The following is a 16,599-nucleotide window of genomic DNA, read 5'->3' as shown; positions in this document are numbered from 1 at the left end:
CTTCAGAGCTACCATGGCGTCCGGCCTGTGACTCAGAAGGGCCAAGGGTACAGTCCCAGGTACAGATTCTTCTCAAAGGGCAGAGGTTTAATGGATAATCTTCCTTTGTATATTTAGAGCTAGTTGTGCTTACCAAAGTATTTATAAATGTTTTTTAATGTTTATTTTTGAGACAGAGTGCGAGTGGGGGAGGGGCAGAGAGGGGGAGACACAGACTTTGAAGCAGGATCCAGGCTCTGAGCTGTCAACACAGAGCCTGACACGGGACTCAAACCCACGAACCACGAGATCGTGACCTGAGCTGAAGTCGGACCTCTGAACCGAGTGAGCCACCCAGGCACCCCTTACCAAAGTATTTTTAATCCATTACCTCCTTTGCTCCTTATAAGACTTATCAATACTTTTGCATGAAGAAACCAAAGCTAACTCTCTCAAATATTTGTCAATTCTTGGTTACTCAGGAATTGATGATTCGCGATTATGTCAGCCTTTCTTAGGCCTCCTCCTATCTTTCAGGACATTTTACCATATTTCTACCAGTGGATAGGCAGTAGTTTGAGAGAGGGAGAATGAGTCTTGAGTCAGAGAGGTGAAGTTACAGCCCAGGTCCATGACTCAGTGGTCTTGCATTAGCCTTCCTGAACCTCTGTCTCTTCACCTTTAACAATGGGGTAACACCCACATTGCTCAAAATGTTAACTCCTCTGTCAAAATTTGGCTTTAAAATAAGACTGGTTCCATAGAAACAAGAACTAACCACCAAAGTGAAAATTTTCAATTATCAAAGAATTGAAATGATCTACAAGAAATGAAATGAACCCCCAAATTCATGGGCAACTGAGAATCATCTATAATTAGTAGATTCTATAATTCTGCTACAGAAATGCCCGATGAGGAGGGTTTCTTTTATTTTCATTTATCTGAGTTAGTAAAGAAATGCTGCCCCATTATCTTATTTTTCAGTTGGAAATCCACCATTAAATCTCTGCATGTAACTAAAATCCACAGAATGCTACGTACTTCAAGAGTGTGTCCTCATCGGATTTCTACATTTTCGCTGAACGTGCAAATGCAGAATTTAGGAACAATGATTCCCTGCCCACTGTCCAGGACGGCTGGAGAACGGGTGTGCTGTCGAATCCAACATGCTTAAGGGAATTATCTTATAAACCATATATAAGTGGCCAAATTGCAAAGCATATCAAACATGACAAAACATATTTGGGGTGAATATATTGACCACTCCCTTCTGCCAGGTTGAACATTAGCCATGAACACTAACCTTCTCAAGTTACAGTATGTGCCAGGGAGTAGTGAAGCCACAAGGTTACAAGGGCACATCTTCCTAGAACTTTGGTGTTCCTCAATGGGAGTCTGGGAAACATCCAGAGGGGCCTGAGCTCATGTGTCTACTGCTCTCTGCAGTTGAGGATACTCAGGGAAAGGCTGAAAAGCACTACTGAAGGGCACGTCTGGCTCAGTTGGTAGAGCATGTGACTTTTGATCTCAGGGTCATGAGTTCAAGCCCCATGTTGAGTGCAGAGCCTACTTTAAAAAAAAAAAAAAAGAAAGAAAAGACAAGCACTATTGAGGGTGAGGGAAAATACCAATTTACTGAACACCATCTGCCCAGGCCTGTGCTACAGGTATCTACACAGCAATCAGGTTAATTCCTCACTTAGTCATTCAGTAATCATGGGAAGAAGATAGGAAACAGCCAGTGACTTTTATTATTGTTTTGAGATATGTTTTAACTAGGTTTTCAGAGCCCAGCTCGGCATCTGAATCACATACTTCAAGTCATGGGTGAGAAAAAAAAGAAAAAAAGAGTACACCAGGAACTTGGTAGCAAAAATGCCAGTAGCAACCTCAGACATGAGAAAACTGGTTGACAGAGATACAAAAGTGATGGCAGATTATGAATTTTATTTACTTAAAAAGGGCAACTTCTGAATATAAACATATGACCAAATTTACTAATAAATACTAATAAGCACCAACACATGATACATTTATATATATACAAATTATTCATATATATAACATATATAAATAATTCACATATATAAATATATTCATATATAAATAGTATTTATATTAATATTTATATATGATAAACACATACAAGTATTAACAAAATACTACTTCGTTAGAGTTTATTTTCTTTCCCTAACCCAATCAGGCAGGAAATAAGTTTGCTGCTGACCTGAATTTCAGCCAACATTTGCTCCATAGAATTTTGCCAAGAGATGGACCTTCTCCGGTGTGATGCTCACCACTTCTTCCCACCCCATTCCGAACGTGCCTTGTCCACACTGGTGTTACGTGCTGACCTCTGGGTTATTTTCACCAACATGAAAGGACCCCATTACCTTCGCTGGTTAGACACAAAAGCTCTTTGACTCCAACTGGCCGGTAGAGCCTGTTAGGTCTGTCCTCCAATCCATCTCCTATTGACTAACACAAGTGACACAGAAAGTGCATGTCATGAGCTCCAACACAATATACAGACATGAGCTCTCCATGTTTGTTGTCCTAGTGACTACCCTATTTTACACCCATTCTGTCGGACTGCCTTGACACTCCCACAAATACGGTTAAAAATCTCTTGACAGGCTAGATGTACAAACTGTCAATTCAGTAAAATATGCCCATAAAAAAGAATCCACTTATTTTTCATGAAATCAACAGAATGTGGGCTTTGGCAGAATGCTAAAACTGTTGTAACATACACTCGTCTTCTTTCGCTGACTCACCAAAGAGCCAAGGATCGTGCTGTGAGCAGAAGATGTAAGCAGTGTTGGCTGAGAATATTCAGGCAGAGTGGACACCAGAGAATAGTTTACTGTGTGCTTAGAAAACAAGGAGTTGCTTCCAAGAAAAGCTGTTCTTTGGTTTCTGTGATGAGCAACAAACTTCGTCCTCCGCAGTTGTTGTGACAAAGCAACACAATCTCCACTCAGTGTGGCTGGGCTTCTATTAGAAGCTTGCAGGGAGGGGCGCCTGGGTGGCTTGGTCGGTTAAGCATCCGACTTCGGCTCAGGTCATGATCTCGTGGTTTGTGAGTTCGAGCCCAGCGTTGGGCTCTGTGCTGACAGCTCAGAGACCGGAGCCTGCTTCGGATTCTGTGTCTCCCCTCTCTCTGCTCCTCCCCTGCTCATGCTCTGTGTCTGTCTCTCAAAAATAAATAAAACGTGAAAAAAAAATTTTTTTTTAAAGAGAAGGTTGGGGAGGCCACAGTCATGGAGGGAGAACGCCCAAAGATTATGAGAAATTTCACAGGCTGCTGCACGGCATTTGGATATGCTTACTCTACAAACATCTCCCCAAACAGCAAAAGGCATCAGAGCATTGGCTCTGTCATCCTTTCTCACCTTTGCATCCCTGCCGTGTTTATTTCCTCTCCGGAAATGAATTTCAGAAAGAAAACACAACCTAGTGTGAGCACCAGATACATACCCCTACTGTTCCCAGATTCCTTGCATTACCCTGGAGCAAAGCTGCCTAATGCACCTCCCGGCCTTGCTATGCTGGTGATGGACTATGAGAATAGTCACACCATCAGGGAGCAGCTCCGGTGACTCCCACAGCCAAGCCCGGTGACGTCACACATCCCTGTAAGGCCAGGACAGGTGACAGAGCAGAAGAGCTCACGTGGTCACTGCTTCTCTTCTTCTTTACCTACTGAGAAGCAGAGACCACATCCTAGCGAGTTCGCCCTGAGATTCCCAGAGAGAGGAGAACTGGCCAAGTCTCAAAACGGCCAGCCCTCCAAGATGGCCCACGTCTCTCAAGCAATAGGCAACAGGGAAACACGCAGGCAAGCCCCCATCATCATCTTCAGCTTTTTGTGCATCCCCCAGGATGACAGTGGACCCCAGGGACGCGTGAGCTTCTCCTTACGTTCTGTAGATAGCACTTGGTTATGCTCATAAAATAAGGATCTGCATTACTCTCCTTTCTTTTTTTTCACTCTTAAATCTGATTTCTGGTGCTTTCCTAACTAACTCACGAACCTACGACTGTTTGTGAATATGCTGGCTTCAGATAGATCTGCATTTTCAACTTTGGCTGCCAGGAAAATTCCACACTCCCAACTCTGGCTGCCAGTCTGTGTTGTTATTCTGTCAAATTTGAGCAAGGTTTAAGTCACTGGGGAACTGGCGAGGTGAGAAGCACTTTGACCATGACATTTTCCTATGGCCTTTGATCTCTGTTTCTCAAGCTTCACCAAAATGTAATGGAACAGAAAGAAACAGAGAGAAAAAAAAAACTCTCCCTTTAAAAAATCACGTCATTGTAAAAACTTTAAAAAATAACCGTATTAATATTTCATCTGCTTTAGAAACTCTGAAAGAGAAATATGCCAGTAAAGGACCAGAATGAGAAAAAAATAAACAGCAGAGAAATGTTTCAAATGTCTACCTCATCTACTGTGGAAACATCATAGTATTTTCAGAAAATAATTGTCATGAAGATACTAGAACGTGAAGACCATGGTGGGGGAGGGTTCAATTTTCTATAGCTCATATGTCCCCGTATAGGGAAAATTTACATTTAACTGCTTTCTTTTCAAAATTTTTTTTTAACGTTTTATTTATTTTTGAGACAGGGAGAGACATAGCATGAACAGGGGAGGGTCAGAGAGAGGGAGACACAGAATCTGAAACAGGCTCCAGGCTCTGAGCTGTCAGCACACAGCCCGACGCGGGGCTCGAACTCATGGACCGCAAGATCATGACCTCAGCCGAAGTCGGCTGCTTAACTGACTGAGCCACCCAGGAGCCCCTTACCTGCTTTCTGAATGGAAAAATAAATAAATAACAGGCTAGTCAGAGTAGTATCTTGTCTGTTCAATAACCTATGGTTACAGTCACAAATCATGGAGATAACATGATCCCCAATATAACCCCACCATTGTGAAAACAAAACTATAATGGTCAAATCAACTTTTTCTTTATTCACCTAAATTCTGGCCTCCTGCCCACATAGTAGTACACTGGGGGACCCATGACTGCTATAATGTGTTTATTTCTTTATTTGAAATTTAACTGAAGAGGTAATGAGAGACTATGGTAAAATGACATCCTGACTGCTGTAATGCAAGAATAAAAATGAGAATTTACCCAACTTTCTTATCTTATGTACAAAAATACTGCCCACCAATGAGCCTTGAACATGCAGGAATATAGATCAGCAATTATCCTTCCTTGTGACCCCAACAGAGGCTGCCCTCACCTCCTTCCCTGGGCCTACCAGCGGGAGTCTTCTCTCCCTCACTGGTCATCTCCTTGTTGTCTGCCCCTTCAGGCAGCTCCAGGAAAGCTTGGACCTTAAGGCTCCCACCGACACCACCTAAGATAGTGGCTGGCACATCAGATTGGCAGACCAGTTCAATAAGCACCCGTGACTGAGTGGCTGAACTTGAGAGCATCTGAGAAAGGAAATGGAGTGTATGATCTCACCCTTTTGTGATGCATTCAACCAGCTTCACTTTCTGCCACGTGCTCTTGGTCTAGTTCAATGTCAAGAGCGTGCCTGATCAGATTCATTTTTGTGGGTTGGTTGTCTTCTGCATGATTCCAAAAGTCAACACAAGATAAACAGATCCATGCAGAAGGAGCCATTCCTATGCCTACTCCCAACCCTTACGTATCCCGTTGACTGCTACAGATCCCATTTCTATTTATGTCTTGTTTATCTTTCCAGTTTTTCTCTATGCAAATATAAGTAAATTCCCCTATATCTCCACCTTTCATACATAAAGGTAGCACAGTCTATACGCTGGCCTCCACCTTGTTTCTTTCACATGGCAATGTACCTGGACATCAGTCCACATCAGGACATACGTCATCACTCTCTTCTAACAACCACACAGCATCCGCTGCACACATACACCACCCTTCGGCCCCTCCCTTATAGACGGATGTACATCTGGTGGCTTCTGGTGTTCTGGTGTTACACACAAAGCTTCAACACTAACCTTGTACAAGTGTCATCTCAGTACACGTGCAGCGGTGTGTGTGTAGGAAAGACTCCCGGAACAGGACATCTGTAATGTTTAACACACTGTAGGGTTGTTAAAAAAATGTTGTTAGGTGCCATGAAGAGGTGGTGATACCTTAAATGTATGCATGTGCTACAGACCATTAGAATTTTTGCATTCTTGTCAAGGGGACTGCTAACCTAATTCTTCACTTTCATAAAACACAGACCCTTTTCAATTTTAAATCAATGCAGCATCCCCATTGGTGGCTGGAGTTCAGTTTCCATGTTCTACTTCCATCCATCAATTTTCTAGGCTAAAAGATTTTCCCTCTAGTAATCTATTAGAGGAAAACAGGCCCTCTGAAAAAGCCTTGAAAGCCTAGTTAATATGGGTGGAATTAAATTTTTATAAGAGTATTCAGGGATTCTAAATCAGCAGCAAATAGTTTATTTTCATCACAATACCCAAAATGACATGGAAAGAAAAACATAAATGAATATTTAAGAATCTTATTCATTCCAATGCAGGGGACCCCCCAAAAGTAGTTGATATTCTCAAGAGTTTTTAGTAATCCATGGCTTTTTTCACAATGACAATCTAAAATTAGAGAATGATGCGTACTTGCAGAATTAATGAAAAGGTCCTTTTCCCACTCCTTCTAGAGAAGCCACAAGGAAACAGCATACTTTCACATGAGAATCTCGGCTCCCAGGAAATTGACTCTGTGGCTTAGAATATTTATTATAGTCAAGGAACACAAAAAGCAATGATGTGCTTTTGTTCCAGCACATACTTTACGAGACTATGCTCCTTTGTTTGTATATGTAGTTTTGTATGATCCCTTTAATATACTCTAAAACCATGTGTCATGAAAATATGATATCCTCTCTGTGTGCGTGAATATAAACCAATTCTAGGGACAGTTAGTTACCTTAATCAATAACTCCTACTCCGTCCACCAAAGATATGCACAAGAATGTTTTTAGCTGCCTTATTCACTACAGCCCCAAGCTGGAAGTGATCAAACATCCACCAGGTGTAGAACGGCTATCTACATTTCATACAATGGAATCCTACACAGCAGTGAAAGAAAATGAACAATTTACACAGCATGAAGGAATCTCACCAAACTTAAGTAGGATTCCATGCATATGGAATTCAAATCAGGAAAAACTAATTTATGGTGACAGTGGTCAGAAGAGTGATTACCTTGGAGAAGGAGGGGCATTCTTCTCACTGGGGAAAAAGGATACCAGGGAGCCTTGGAGGGTTCTGGAAACATACTACATCTTGATCTAGGTGGTCCTTACAGGGGCTTAAAAATTCTGAGATTTGTTATTTTTACTATAGGTAAATTATATCTCAGCATCCTGAGCGGATCAGCTAGCATCCAGACCAAACAGTCCTCACTCCAAAAGCGCCCCACTAGAACCTCTTCTGTTATGTATATTTGAGTAAGATCAGATCCTCTACTAACTAGAAGAATGAATGTGAGGAAAGATTTTTTTTTCCTTGATGAAATCGGTGATTTGTTAATTAGCGTGATGCACATCAAGAACGGGGTAAAATTGTTTAGACGGTCTCTATCCTTGAATAGATAGGGTATAAGGCTCCATCCGACAAGGCCCTTAGCCTGTATCCTTAGACTTGATCCCAAATGGTCCAGCCACTGGTTTCATCCCACCACCCTTCATCCCAAGTGGTGTTCAGAGCACCTAACAGGACACAGAGCTGGGACTTCAGGTGACAGAACAGGACATACGGACTAGACTCTGCCTGATTGCTAATACCCATTTGTTTCAGGGTCCAATGTCGAATTGGTTCTGAAACTTGCTTTCATTATAACCTGCTCGTGAGGCTGTAAGAGAACAGCTCATCCCCCCTCACCTACAACGTGCTGGTGGCTACCATTCCCAAACAACACCAGAGTATGACTGACCAGTCTGGTGTAGTCCCATTCTCAATAAGTCTGGAGACTGTTACGGCATGAAAATGTGCAGACATACGTGGTGGAGGGGGACGTGTTTCCTTACAAACCAGCGGTGAGGAAAGCTGGATAAATGGGTATATGACAGCACAGCAATGCCCAGAGAAAAGCCAACCAGAAGGGAGGCAGGGAGAGGTTTCCAGCAGCACCCAAGACTTGTACAGAGATAGAGGAGATATGATCAGATTTGTGCCTGACCCAAAATTAAACTAGATGAAAGACTCAGAATTCTAAAAGGTCATGACAGGCTAAGTTGGTGAACTAGATCTAACAAGATTAAATATACAACTGGGTGCACAAAAACTAACAACTCAGTACAAAAGAGGCACGGCTCAATAATAAAATGCACTACAGTCATACATTTAAAACTTTAGGGGTAATGAATAACAAATTCAGGTTCCAAATGAGTTAGATATATTTTGTGGTCACCAAAAACGTAATGTATATATTGTATTTCTAAAAAAAAAAAAAAAAGTTTATTTTGAAAAGATGTAATGCCAATAGATATCTGTACATCAATGTTCATATCAGCATTAATCCCAAAACCCAAAAGGTGGAAACAACACAAGCGTCCATTAACAAATGAATGGATAAACAAAATGGGACATATCCACACAATGGAATATTATTCAGTCTTAAAAAGGAAAGAAATTCTGGGGCGCCTGGGTGGCTCAGTAGGTTAAGTGTCCAACTTCGGCTCAGGTCATGATCTCACAGTTCGTGGGTTCAAGCCCGGCATGGGGCTCCATGCTGACAGCTCGGAGCCTGGACTCTGCTTTGGATTGTGTCTCCTTCTCTCTCTGCCCCTCCCCTGCTCATACTCTGTCTCTGTCTCTGTCTCTCTCTCTCAAAAATAAATAAACATTAAAAAATTAAAAAAAAAAAAAAAAAAGGAAAGAAATTCTGATGCCTGGTACATCATGGATCAACCTTGCAGACATTATGCTGAGCGAAATAAGCCAGTCACAGAAAGACAAGAACTGCATGATTCCACTTATGTGAGGTGCCTAGTCTAATTCATAGACAGGAAGTACAGTGGTGGTTTCCCAGGGTGGTTAGTGGATGCAATTCCAATTGGGAAAGATGAAATTGTCCTGGAGATAGACGGTGGTGGCCCACTGCGAATGTATTTAATGTCACTGAACTGCACACCTAAGTGGCTAAAATAGTAATGTTTTGTTACATATGTTTTATTACAAATTTTTAAAGTCCGTAAAATGTAATGCGTTCTTCTGCTCCATTAATTTGAACGAAGGTTGTTGTCCTGCTCCATACTTAGCTCTCAGAACATACCCGACCACAAAGTACGGTTTCCATACCTTGTAAGAGGTACCTTATAAGGTACCTACCCAATCCACCTGGCCACCCAATCCACCTGCTCTACCGGCCCCTGGTTCCTCCTTGCCTATCACACCAACTTCTTGGGACCTGGATGGCTCATCTCCCTCCATGAGGGGACTGCTGGTCACTTGGGAAAGAGGGGGCTCCCAAAACAAGTGCTAGGTCAGGTCCCCAACGTCTCAGCCCTGGGACACAGGGGCAGAAGGCTGTCAGTCAGAGGAGCTGACTTCTGGGACACTCAGGACACCCTTCAGAGAAGCTTGGAATTCCTGTAGGTAATAATATTTCAGAAAGCCTTGGCTCTCCAACCCACTTCCTCTCTGCTTCCTTCCCAACACACACACACACACACACACACACACACACACACACAGAGCCATCCTGAGTCTCCCAAATGCAAACAAGTGATTGGTGCATTCATTCATGCAACAAATATCCAGAGTTTGGGGGAAATTTTGAAGTTGAATTTTTTTTAAGATTTATCTATTCAGGAAGTGCATATCATATGAATGAAAGTATTTATTGAACAATACTATTATCAGAACTTGTCTCATTTCTCTCTCTCCTCTATTAATTAGTCTGTAGAGTCAAGACAGAGGGAAGGAGCCTACAAGGCACCCATGACAGTCGGTCCCAAGAGGAAGCTAACTGTAAGGGGTGTCCCTTTGTCTGTGGCTGTAGCTCCCTGTGTCCCCTCTCGCACCCTTCTCCCCAGGGCAGGAAGAAGGGTTGGATGCTCAGCCCCTTCTCCCTCCATCCCTGGGAGCCTTCTGGAAGCACACCTACAGCTTCTCTCCCTTAGGCCTGGGGAGGAGGCCCGCAGTGGGCACTGCCGCCTGATTTGCAGGTTCAGAATTAAGCTCTTTATCGGCACACACTGCAGCCAATTCCTCTTTTATCCACAAGAGTTCTCATTCTGGCCTCTACCCCTCAACCCTACTTCTCAACTGGTTCAGACCATAGGCCCTCAGAGCTCACACACATAACACAGTGGCCCCAGGGAAGTTTGGGGGGGGGGGGACTAAGAAGCTGAGAAGTGGCTTCACCGGGACACCCACACAATGCAGAGAATGTGCCAGCAGGCCAGTGACCCCTGACGCTGCAGCACCTGAGATCTGAGATGGGAGCTAGGCTCTCACTACGTGACTTTTTCACTCTTTTGTTCTGGAACAATGGGACTTTCCCTAGACAGGTAATCTGAGAGATCAGCATTTAGTCTCCCTGAATAAAACACTAGAGTCTCAGGTAACAAAACAAAAGGGAATCAGAAGGACGGCACAAGTCTTCCTCTTACAGGTAAACGGTATTATGAACATTTAGGGAGCACATCAAATGCAAGCCAGTCTGGGGCCGAAAACTCTGTCTCCCCTATGTAACCGGCCTGAGTGCTGGGTCTGCCCAACCCAGTGTGACACACCCCTGACCGTCTCCACTGATTCCATGGGCCAAATACTTTCCACATTTCCATCTGGTCATGCTGAGAGCCATAGCTGGTGTCTATACATTGCGAACCCTCCTTCTCCAGGAACAAGAGAGAAATGAACTGAATCGGAGCAGCACTTGGTTAAAGGTATTAAAACACGAACACAGCCTGGAGACCATTTAGTCAGTACCACCCCTCACCACCCCCCCATATGAAGCGACTGTGATAACATAAATTCAGTGTATGACCTGACCATACCTGGGGAAACCTGAATGTGAACTGATGTTAGCAAATATTAAAGACGTATTATTAATTACATTAGTAATGGCAATGTTATTTTGGTTACATGGAGAAATTTCTTTTCTTCCTTTTTTCCTTCCTCTCTTTCCTGGGGGTCTGGGAGGGATGGAAAGCCTTATTCTAGGAGGGGTGGAATGTCAAGATATCTTTTTTTTTAATTGAGATATAACTGACCTATGACGCTAAGTTTACGGTGTACAATGTGTTGATTTGGTACACTTAGTTGCTGCAATATGATCACCACCGTCCTGTCAGCTGACACCCTCACTGTGTCACATAATTACCCCTGCTTTATGTGCTGAGAACATTTATGACCTAGTCTCTCAGCAACTTTCAAGTACATAATATAGAGCATTCACTCTCATCACCATGCTGTGCGTTAGATTCCCCAGAACTTATTCATCTTCTAAGTGAAAGTTTGCGTCCTTTGACCAACATCTCCCCAATCCTCTCACCCCATGGCCCTGGGAACCACCACACTACACTCTGCTTCTACAAGTTCGGCTTTTTTAGACTCCATGTGTAAGTCATATCCTACGTTACTTGTCTTTCTCTGACTTATCTCACTTAGCATAATGCCCTCGAGGTCCTTCCACATTGTTACAAACGGCAGGATTTCCTTCTTTCTCGTGGCTGAATAATAAATACTCCATTGAGCATATACACCGCATCTTATATATCCAATCACATGTTGACAGACACTTAGGTTACTTCCATGTCTTGGTTACTGTGAAATTCTGCAATAAGAGATCTTTAATTTACTTCAAAATATCTTAGCACTATTTACAAATGGAGTGAACTGAATGAATGAATAAATGAATGGACAAACGAACGAATGAACAGCTGGTCTGACCCTGAGCACACACAGCTGGTTAATGGTGGGGCTGGTTAATAGTCAGGTGTCCGTCCCCTAATGCTCCACAAAAGACCATTTGCCATGTTTTATATCCTCTACACCAGAGGAGCTACTCAAGGGCTCTCGGGCTCTGCCCACTCAGCTTTCGAGGGGCTCCATAGACTCCCGATGAGTGTGGCAAACTGAACTTTCATGAAAAAAGTTGCTACGCTGGCCTTCTTCTCTGATCCAAATGACCAAGTCATGGCCAAATAGTCATTAAACATTGGCCTGGGTGGACATTTGTTCCTAGTTTCCAAGACCACATCACTGTACCAAGAAACTCGATTCTTTCATAATATAATAACATGACCTAACAGAATTAGTGTATAATCATACATAATAACCATGAACTGCTTACTCACTAAGTTCCAGGGACTGTGGAGCGCCTGGGTGGCTCAGTCGGTTAAGCATCCGACTCTTGATTTCACTCAGGTCATGATCTCACTGTCATGAGATCAAGCTCCAAGTCAGGTATGGAGATTCTTAAGTGCTTAAGATTCATTCTCTCTCTCTCTCTCTCTCTCTCTCTGCCCCTCCCCTACATGCACACACACTCTCTCAAAAAAAAAAAAAAAAAAAAAAAAAGACCACATACCAGGGACTATTCTAAGCATTTGACAAGAGTGACCTCAGTTAATCACAACATCCAAAGAGATTATTGTCTCCATCATGTAGATGAAGTGAGTGGGGCACAGAGTTTAAGAAAACTGCTAAGCCCACAGAGCCCTGAGGGAGGCAATCAGCATTTTGGATGATTCTGCCATACCCTGTCCTTATGGCCACATGCCATTTCCTCAGAGTCACAACTAATGTTTTTCACTGAGAGAAAAGGTCCAGGGGTAATTCCTTCTCACTGTTGTCTTTAAAAATACTACAGAAGAATAAAAACCAAAAGTCAAAGAGAAACATAACATCTGCCCCAGAGGCAAAAAAAAAAAGTCTGATGTCAAAAAAATCTTTGACTGTGTTCTCCTCATGCAAAATTCAAATCGTCTACATGCTGTCTAACTCTCTCCCCCAAACACACTTGGGCAAGAAATCCAGGTAGTTCTGCAATTTCTCATCTAGAAAACTATCTGGAGGCTGCCCAGGGGGCATCAGAGGTCTGAGGCTGCCCACTCAGCCTCTCCTCATGACAGGACAGAAAGCTGCCAGTCATTCCCTTTAAGGGCTGTGGGTGACCTTCTGCAGAAATGTCCACACACACACACACACACACACACACACACACAGGAAATAAAGGAGAATGCAGTCAACCTTCCAGTATCTTCACTACTCTCGGTACTGACAACGACGTTGAATGAGACGATAACTTCTTTAATATTGTGCCATCAAAGCTAAAATAAGGCACAAGACCAAAACAACTCAGATTCAAACAACTGATCCCAGAAAAAGGGAGGTGTCTTAGGATGAAGTGGGGAAACGTCCTGTTGGGGTGGTGCTCAGCTCTGTTCCAAACCGCCCCCCCAACCCATCCATTCATCCAATTATCCCAACAGGAATAAATTCATTGCAAAAGCCAGAATTCTCAACAGACGCCAAAGTCAAACGAAGATACAGCATACATAGCACCTGAAGGCATGGAGGAAAGGAAGCCTAAAAACCAGATCAGTGTGGACTGAGTGGTCTAAATCCAAAGGGTTCGGTGATTACTGGCATGGAGGTTGCCACACAGGGCTTTGATTACAAGAAGAGAAAGGATTTATAACGTGGCTCCTATCCCTACTTGTAAAAGCTGAGGTTCCTCAGGGACAAGCAGGCGGAATGACAAAGGTAACAATGGAGGCAAAGAAGCCATATTTCCTACTACAACAGAAATGAACACTGCTCTGTATGAAGGACAGGAACCTCTCCCACAGAGGATCTTCCTTTCACTAGTTGAGAGCTTCTCGTTCCTCCCCCAAATTTATTATCGTTAAAATTAGGATTTGACATTTACCAACTGCCAACATGCCCATATCTGCTCTTATGGCTATACCATTAGTTCACCTCTGAACTGACTTTCAAAACATTGTTCACTTCGTTCCAGAAAACAATAGGAAAGGCACGAAGACAAAGAAGGCAATTGAAAGTTATACCAACAATAAAATAAAGTGGTGCGAACACTTTCTGCAGCTGTCAAAGGCACAGTTCACGGCTTTTACGTTAAAAAGACTGGGAGTCTTTCTTCTTCTTGTTATTACTGCAGACAGGGCAGATGTGACAACTGTAAACAGCAAGCCAGGAAAAGAAAAGATCTTGGGACAGTCTCCTGTCTAAAAATGTGTGTGACATTGTAAGATGATGATACTTTAAATACCCAAAGGAAAAAGCTGTCTACCCTGCAGCCCAAGCCCATCTTCCCCTTTCTGGCCCAGGTTTCTGAGCTCCGCATCTCACACTGGGGACAGCAAAGCGGACGTAGGAGCCAGAGGGATAACAGACGAAAGTAAGGTGAAGAAAGGAAGCTAAAACAAAAACGGCAGAATCGAAACTAGGCCTAACCAAACGGGAGTCGTGGAGAGTTCAAACCTCCAGGATGGTTTCATTACAGAACTCACATTACCTTATTTCGAAAATTCCCCTCCTTAAAGTCTCTGAGACCAGGGAATGGATGCTTCCATGGTTGTTCTCACACCCAATCATGTAGGCGCAACGCGTGGTTCCTGCCTCCGTGAAGGCAATTACAAGACTATATGGTGACTACTAATTTCCATGCTTGTCTGCCCCCTCCCCTGCCATCGCAGGGCCCTCAAAACCGTGAGCGACAACATTTATCCATCTGTGTGTTTAACGGCAGCACCTGGCCCACAGTGGGCATCTGTCATCTCTGTCCCATAAATAGTGAACAGATCTTATAAACAGACAATTCCTGAGAAGACTTTCAGTTCATAAGTGCCCCTCCTACCAAAGCCAAAGTTTCATTATTGAGGGTTAATTTCTTGGGATCTGTTGTCCAGAGTCCTTAACAAAATAGATCTCTCTGAAAGGGGTGTCACTTTTTCTCAACTGCTGTGAGCTAATATATAAAGGGAGTAAAATAAAATGGCTAACAATTGAAGGGAAGGATGAGAAAGGAGAGAAATACTGAGACAGGAGACTAGGAAGGGAACTGAGAGAAAAAGGGAAGGTGGAAAGGAGGCAAAGAAATACCTCTCCTTCCTCAGAACTCAGCCTAGAATCTGCCATCACCACCTCCTCTCCCAGCAGAATCTACCTCGCTTCTCCTTATAAATGAAATACAGGAAACAGATTTTCACTTTTCCCAAAATGCTCAACAATGGCTCAATGTTCCTTTTTGATCTTTTTTTTTTCTTTTTTTTTAATGTTTATTTTTGAGAGAGACAAGTGAGCTCAAGTCGGGGAAGGGCGGAGACAGAGGGGACAGAAGATCCGAAGCAGGCTCTGTGCTGACAGCACATAGCCTGATGCAGAGCTTGAACCCACAGAATGTGACTTCATGACCTGAGCCAAAGTCAGATGTTTAACCAACTGAGCCACCCAGGTGCCCCCTTTTTTTCTTTTCCTTGTTAGAAAAGAAAACAAAAGAAGAGAAAAGCACTCCACATATAAACTTCCACAATCTAAAAGAACAGAATGGCGGGGGGGTGGGGGGGTGGTGCTCAGTGCGGTGGGGCCTGGCTGGCTCAGTCAGTGCAGCAAGCAACTCTTGATCTCCAGGTTGAGTTCGAACCCCACATTGGGTGTATAGATTACTTAAAAATAAAATCTTTAAAAATAAATAAATGAAAGAGCAGAATGATTAGACTTTACACAAATGAAAACCCTGACGGTCAATATTCAAGTTCTGGTGGGGCAAACACAAGGTGACTATGACCGGAAGGGCTTTGCAGGTCCAAATGAATTAAGCCGTTAGGAAGATGAAGTTCCATTTTTGTATAATGTTTAAGGGGAACCAAAGTTTTAAGAAAGCAAACTCCTAGAATAACCCTTTGAGCCTATGGTTTAAATGGTATTGAGTTTTGGTCCATTCTAATTTATTTATAAGATCGGAAGAATTATTACTGCTGCAATTTTATTTCATCAAAGAGATTCTTTTTTAAATTTTTTTATGTTTTATTTTATTTTTGAGAGAGACAGAGCACAAATGGGGAAGGGTCAGAGAGAGAGAGAGAGAGAGAGAGAGAGAGAGACAGAATCTGAAGCAGGCTCCAGGCTCCAAGCTGTCGGCACAGAGCCTGACGCGGGGCTCAAACTCATGGATGGTGAGATCATGACCTGAACCGAAGTCGGATGCTTAACTAAGCCACCCAGGAGCCCCTCAAAGAGATTCTTGTTCATAAATTTAAAAATAAATTTGGGATTTCCATTTTTTTTCACCTTTGTGTGCAAGAAAATTCATTTTATACAATTTCCAATCCATTCTGTGCTCTGGAGACTTTACTGAGACAGACTTTTATCAAGTGCTTCTCAGGTGATGGGAGGGTTTTAGTTACTGTCTTTGAGTAGGATATATAAAGTTTAGACTGGGGCTGGGGGAGGATTTTGGCTCTTGTCACACAAATTAAACAAACCAACAAAAAAAACCATATACATACATGTATCCAAAAGGGCTAAAAGAACTATCAACAGGGGCGCCTGGGTGGCTCAGTCGGTTGAGCGTCCGACTTCGGCTCAGGTCATGATCTCACACTCCATGAGTTTGAGCCCCGCGTCAGGCT

The 16,599-nt window shown here is 43.0% G+C and overlaps 1 protein-coding gene and 1 non-coding gene across 3 annotated transcripts in view; both read right to left on the bottom strand.

Moving 5' to 3' along the window:
- CAMK1D (calcium/calmodulin dependent protein kinase ID) overlaps nucleotides 1–16,599 on the bottom strand; it is a 501,235-nt gene that overhangs the window by 341,932 nt on the left and 142,704 nt on the right. The window lies entirely within an intron of this gene.
- On the bottom strand, nucleotides 6,083–6,211 carry LOC122225748. Its single transcript, XR_006205350.1, has one exon. It is a non-coding gene; the product is annotated as a U6atac minor spliceosomal RNA (small nuclear RNA).

This window comes from Panthera leo, chromosome B4 (genome assembly GCF_018350215.1).
Source record: "Panthera leo isolate Ple1 chromosome B4, P.leo_Ple1_pat1.1, whole genome shotgun sequence".
NCBI classification, from domain to species: domain Eukaryota; kingdom Metazoa; phylum Chordata; class Mammalia; order Carnivora; family Felidae; genus Panthera; species Panthera leo.
Note: the sequence above shows the minus strand (reverse complement) of the source record. Positions and strands in the feature narration are given on the sequence as shown.